Below are 6,000 nucleotides of genomic sequence, written 5' to 3' on the forward strand. Positions count from 1 at the left end.
AGTTAATTGAGAAGTATTTCCCAAAAGTGGATGCAAATTTGCAGCTGTACAGATTCTTTTATGCTGAATGTTACAGAAATGCTATTAAAATGTAGGGCTCTTTGAATCTGTATTTTAAATGCTGAAAAATTTCTAATGTATTTCTAGGGAGCTTAATATACAATTAAACACCACCACCCCTTAATGTGGGGTTAATTTTTTGACCTAGAAGGCTCAGTTACTTGACTGATTCAATTTTGAATATTATAGATAAATAGCTCCCTCTTCTGATCACTACTGGAAGTACACTGAAAAAATGCATTCTTATATTCAGGGGTGATAAAGATTGCTATCTAAACCTTCACAAGCTGCTTTTACTGTATGCAATCTTCAGCGCTACTATACCCAAGTGCAGAAACACCAGCTCATCACTAGATGACAGCAGAAGATACAGAACATTCTGACATTGCCATCTAGTGTTGGATTATCATTATAGTTCATTGCATATTTAGACTGGATTTGCATTTTTGTTCATCAATTGAGGGTTTTTTTTCTCAGAATCTGGGATAGATAGATATTGATGTTTCATGGTGTTAAAAACATTATTATGGGATGCAAGCTGTTCCAAGTAAGGCTGCCTTTGCAATTGACAGGTGGTGATTTTTTTCCCCCAGTGCCAAGAGTGTTGAAGTGATACTCCAAATGTTTTGGGATTTCACTCACGGTGCCTATTTCTATTGACACTAACATTGTTTTATTTTGCCATAGATTTGCCCCATTTCAATTTGCAGGTCTTTGTATTTTGTGATTTTTCTTCAGTGCATTTTTTTCCATTGCTTTGCCTCTAGGTATGTAACCCTTTTTAGAAATATAAAAAGTTCCTCAAATTAGTCAGGTATTTATAGAAATGAACAGCTATCTACTTTTAAATCAACAATTTGTATGTTTTAAAGTATTTCATGATTGATACTGCTTATTAATAAATAAATAAATAAACAAACAAACAAATAAATAAATAAACAAATATATCTTTTAATCTGGAATAATATATAGCACGTCAGTTGGTTTGTCACTGGAGTTGCAGACATAATGAACAAAAATAAGTCTTCCTCCTTTCTTTTAAAATGTAGATGAGCTCCAAGTAACAGACTATTCCTGAAACACTTTTAATTTTAATTAATCAAGGTTAATTTAATTCTAATTAATCAATGAGAGCAACCCCATTATTCATCCCCTTGTGTGCAAAGATAAAATGTGCTGGATTTGAATAAGCCATATTTGATGTGAAAATGAAAGTTACCTCAGAACTTATTTTCTTTTTTTTCCCTTTGAAAGAAGGACATATGCAGCCCATGTCTAAATATATATGGAGGTGAAATGAGGGGAAAGTATTATTTTATAATGCTGGCTCATATTCAGACATGAATCATTAGAGAATTTATTGCCAAAAAAAGTGTGAATTTTAATTATACCAAACAATTAAAAGCACCTTTTACAAAAAATAAATTCATGCATTGTACTTACTTAGGAGGAAAACTTAACACTTTAATGCCATACTTACCAAAAGAAGATTTTCTTAGATTCACTAATAATATAATAAAGGAATGAGAAGAAAGTTTGCAATTAATCTTCCTGAGTGTTTTCACAGGAACGTAATTTGAAATATTTAATCAATATCCCATACCTCTGAATGACTTTTGAAATTAAACAGGGTTGCAGTGGTTAACTTTGGATGGGGCTTCATCCAGAAATATCAGAATTATAGACTAGACTGAAAATAATAGGAAGCTATAGCTATAATGTCAGTAAGAAAACCACAGAGATATATGGATTATTATTCTAATCCATTTGATTAGAATAAGGTGACCAGATGTCCCGCTTTTGGTGGGACAGTCCTGATATTTAATAATTTGTCCAGCGTCCCATGGGGTTTTGAAAAAGTCTTGATTTCCCTTTTCCTGGACTGCCCAGAACAAATGAAGCACTTCCTTTCTCTGGGTGCTAGGAGAGGGAATAAACTGCTCCCAGTGCCCAGAGAAAAGAAATGTTTCAATCTCTCTGTCCAGTCCTTTCTCTGGGCGCTGGGAGATAGAATAAACTGCTCCCACCATCCAGAGAAAAGAAACATTTCAATCGCTCTGGCCAGTCCTTTCCCTGGGCGCTGGGAGAGGGAATAAACTGCTCACAATGCCTAGACAAAGGAAATGTTTCAATCGCTCTGACCAGTCCTTTCTCCGGATGCTGGGAGAGGGAATAAACTGCTCCTACCATCCAGAGAAAGGAAATGTTTCAATAGCTCTGGATGATTCAGAGCGAATAAAGCGCTTCCTTTCTTTGAGTGCTGGGAGGTGGAAGCTTCTGCCACCACCAAAGGAAGTGCTTCCCAATCTTGGGATGGAGCGCAGCCCCCACTTCTTCCTGGTTAGAAAATGGGAGGAGGGATGAAAGCAGCGATGGCTCTGGGGATGGGTGCAGCTCCCAGGGACACTAGACCAAATTTTTAATGAAGGACCTCCCCGCCCCATCAATGGTGTCCTGCTTTACCAATGTTCTGGTCAGTTTAGATTAAAATGCAGTAATGCAAGCTACTTATTTATTTTATTTTATTTATTTATTTGCCATACGAATATAGTATTGTAGTATGTCAGCTACCTGCTAGCTGCCTGTAATTTGGGAGTTAGAATCTCACCAGGCTCAAGGTTGACTTAGCCTTTCATCTTCCAGAGGCTGGTAAAATGAGGACCCAGATTGTTGGGGGCAATATGCTGACTGTGAACCATTTAGAGAGAGCTGTAAGGCACGGTGAAGCGGTATATTACTTTACGTGTTATTGCTATACGTTGCTTTAATAATCTTAGTTTTACTGATGCACAAGTTACGCTTACCTGAGTTTTCAAATGCATAATGAAATAAGAGTTATTTTAAGTTTGCTTTTTGTTTTTTTTAAAAAGGAAAATCAAATAGATTTTTTACATTTTTATTAAAAGTTAAAGTATGCACAGTCACATACAATATTACTATTTTCAAGCAGAAGTCATTATCATCTATTTCCAAGCAACAGAAGAAAGAAAGAAGTCTGAACAACATATTTTATTTTATTTTCAATTAGAAATGAAATTAACTGCCTTCAACTTAACATGCCTTGTTTCTATACAAATATTTTAACAAGTATGCTAAACAAAGAGCTTCATGTTAGCGAAAGCCTGTATATCAGAGAATTAATATTAAGCAATGAGCAAAACTCTTCAGATCTGATAATGGCAAAAAGAAAAGTAATAACTTATTCATTCAACACTTGATGGTGTCAGGATGATTCACTCCCTGTGTGAAAACTGTACGTGTTACAGCATCTGATTTTTTTTTTGTTCTACTAAGCTGTAAGTATGAGATCATGCAAATGGGAAAAGTGATATTTAGAAACAGAGATTGCAAGGATATTTCTCTTCATTGCTATACAGTCAGCCCTTGAAAACTTTATCAAATGACAATATATAACTCAATACTTTTGATATGTTATAAACATTGTGGTAAGTATTATTGTACAAACATTAACAGAAACAGTCCATTCTAAATGAGGAGAGTGAAGTTCTTTTATAACTTCACAATCAAAACTTAAACAAATATCAATAAAGGACAAAACACCTTCACAATTTATCAGCAAAACCAGAGTGCATATAATGCTTCTGCAGAAATATGTTTTTTCTCCTGATTTCTTGCTGAAATAAATGTTTTTGCCTCCTGATATAGAGGAAGGGGGTTTACTGCTTTTTATTATGTGTGTGTGTGTGTGTGAATATGTATATGTATATAGGCTTTTATCTTTCTAAGCTGCTCAGAGTCACTAAGAATGAATAGAGTGGCCATATACATTTTCATAAATTTTCATAAATAAATGAATAACACAGAGAGAATTAGACAGCTCTTGTTCCAGTTCTTGGAACTTCTGGACTTCTGATTTCTGGAGTTCCAGATTTTGGGAATAGATGCCAAGAAAATTTCCACAGGTAGTTCTCAATTTACAAAAGTTCATTTAGTGACCACTCAAAGTTCTAACAGCACTTTTTTACACTTACAACCATTGCAGCATTTCCATGGCCATGTGATTAAAGTTCAGATACTTAGCAAATGGCTCAGATTTATGACCTTTGCTGTGTACCAAGATCATGCGATCACCTTCTGACAAGCAAATTCAATGCGGAAATCATATTCGCTTTAACAACTGTGTTACAAAGTTAATGTTTCCAAATGTAAAATAATGCACTTGGGGAAAAGGAATCTTCAATCTGAGTATTGTATTGGCAGTTCTGTGTTAGCAAAAACTTCAGAAGCGAAGGATTTAGGGGAAGTGATTTCTGACAGTCTCAAAATGGGTGAGTAGTGTGGTCGGGCGGTAGGAAAAGCAAGTAGGATGCTTGGCTGCATAACTAGAGATATAACAAGCAGGAAGAGGGAGATTATGATCCCGCTATATAGAGCACTGGTGAGACCACATTTGGAATACAGTGGAACCTCGACATACGAGCAGCTCTACTTACGAGCTACTCGAGATAAGAGCTGGGAGGGGAGCGACATTTTTGTTCGCCTCCCGAGCTCACATTCGGGATACGAGTGCCAAGGAGCTGTCTCCTGAAGCCGAACACTAACTTCCGCTTTCGGCTTCAGGAGACAGCTCCTTGGCGCTCGTATCCCACGTGTTTTAAAAGGTTGCAGCCAGACTGGGGGGCTCGGGGGGGTGCTGGCAAGCCCCCCAGGCCGGCTGCAACCTTTTAAAACACGTGCGCCGCTTCGCAGCTCTCTGCTGAATCCGGAACGCTAACTTCCGCGTTCGGATTCAGCAGACAGCTGCGAAGCAGCGCGCGTGTTTTAAAACGTGGCAGCCGGCCTGAGGGGCTCGGGGGGAAGCCCCCGAGCCCCCCAGGCCAGCTGCAACCTTTTAAAACACGCGCGCTGCTTCGCAGCTCTCTGCTGAATCCGGAACGCTAACTTCCGCGTTCGGATTCAGCAGAGAGCTGCGAAGCAGCGCGCGTGTTTTAAAACATCACAGCTGGCCTGGGGAGCTCGGGGGCTTCCCCCCGAGCCCCCCAGGCCAGCTGCCACGTTTTAAAACACGCGCGCTGCTTCGCAGCTGTCTGCTGAATCCGAACGTAGAAGTTAGCGTTCCGGATTCAGCAGACAGCTGCGAAGCGGCGCGGGTGTTTTAAAACGTGGCAGCCGGCCTGGGGGGCTCGGGGGCTTCCCCCCGAGCCCCCCAGGCCGGCTGCCACGTTTTAAAACACGCGCGCTGCTTCGCAGCTGTCTCTGAACGCTAACTTCCGCGTTCGGCGGCAGCGGTTTTTTTGGTTGTTGCACGGATTAATTGACTTTACATTGTTTCCTATGGGAAACAATGTTTCATCATACGAGCGTTCCGACTTACGAGCCTCCTTCCGGAACCAATTAGTCTCGTAAGTCGGGGTTCTACTGTACTGTGTTCAGTTCTGTAGACTTCACCTACAAAAAGATATTGATAAAATTGAACAGGTCCAAAGACGGGCTACAAGAATGGTGGAAGGTCTTAAGCATAAAACGTAACAGGAAAGACAATGAACTCAATCTGTATAGTCTGGAGGACAGAAGGAAAAGGGGGGAACATGATCGAAACATTTAAATATGTTAAAGGGTTAAATAGGGTTCAGGAAGGAAGTGTTTTTAATAGGAAAGTGAACACAAGAACAAGTGGACACAATCTGAAGTTAGTTGGGGGAAAGATCAAAAGCAACATGAGAAAATATTATTTTACTGAAAGAGTAGTAGATCCTTGGAACAAACTTCCAACAGACGTGGTTGGTAAATCCACAGTAACTGAATTTAAACATACCTGGGATAAACATATATCCATTCTAAGATAAAATACAGAAAATAGTATAAGGGCAGACTAGATGGACCATGAGGTCTTTTTCTGCCATCAGTCTTCTATGTTTCTATGTTTCTAACACCTGCTGAGATTCACTTAACAACTGGGAATGGGGCAAAATTCACAAC

This window comes from Erythrolamprus reginae, chromosome 2 (assembly GCF_031021105.1).
Source record: "Erythrolamprus reginae isolate rEryReg1 chromosome 2, rEryReg1.hap1, whole genome shotgun sequence".
NCBI classification, from domain to species: domain Eukaryota; kingdom Metazoa; phylum Chordata; class Lepidosauria; order Squamata; family Dipsadidae; genus Erythrolamprus; species Erythrolamprus reginae.